Below are 1,134 nucleotides of genomic sequence, written 5' to 3' on the forward strand. Positions count from 1 at the left end.
CATGACTTGGGTCAGGTGCACCTTAGTCCTCAAGCTGACATCTTTGTTCTTCAACACCTTAAAAAGTTCTTGTGCAGCAGATTTGCCTAATGCAAGCATTAAACAGATGGAAATGCCACCTTCAGGAGTGTATCAAGCAAGATGGAGGATATGTCAAGAAATAACAGCTTCATATTTTTATATTATAGTTGAATAAAAATTTTTATGACCTTGAAGCGATGGTTTTGACTCTCTCTTACATTTGTGAATTCCAATGTTTTTGAACCATTGACCTACTGGTTGCTTGTAGTTGTTGTTAGGTACCATGAAATCACTTCTGACTCATTGCGACCCTACACACAACTGAAAGAAACACTGCACGGTGCCATGCTGTCCTCAGATTTGTTGTTATGCTTCAGTGCATAGGTGCTGTCACTGTGCCAATCCATCTTGTTGTGGGTCTTCCTCTTTTTACATTGCTAATTGGTATATATTTATTTTTCTATTAATGAATTGCTGTAACCCTATAGGTGTGTCAGAGTAGAGCTATATTCCATAGAGTTTTCAATGACTTGATATTTTGAAACTAGATCACCAAGCCTTTTTTCCTTGGTCCTTCTAGGTAGACTCAAACTTCAAGTTTTCAATGAGCAGCCCAATGAGTTAATTGTTAGCACCACCTAAGAACTCCATTGACTTTATCCACCAAAACCAAATCTGCTGTCATCATGCCATGGAGCTGATTCCAATCCACAGCCACCCCCATGTAGGGTTTCCAATGCTATAAATCTTTATGGGATTTGTTGTTATTGTTGTTAGGTGCCATCGAGTTGCTACCAACTCGTAATGACCTTACGCACAGCAGAATGAAACACTGCCCGATACTGGGTCAACCTCACTACTATTACCATACTTGAGTCCATAGTTGCTGTCACTTGGCCAATCCATCTCATTGGGGGTCTTCCTCTTTTTCTCTGACCCTCCTTCTTACAAAACATGATATCCTTCTCCAGAGACTGGTCTCTCCTGACAATATGTCCTATGTATGAGAGACAAAGTTTGGCAAAGTTGGATTCTAAGGAGCACTCTGACTGCTCTTCTTCCAAAACGGATCTATTGGTTCTTTTGGCAGCCCATGGCACTATCAATATTCTC

Source organism: Chrysochloris asiatica, unplaced genomic scaffold, assembly GCF_000296735.1.
Source record: "Chrysochloris asiatica unplaced genomic scaffold, ChrAsi1.0 scaffold00089, whole genome shotgun sequence".
NCBI classification, from domain to species: Eukaryota; Metazoa; Chordata; class Mammalia; order Afrosoricida; family Chrysochloridae; genus Chrysochloris; species Chrysochloris asiatica.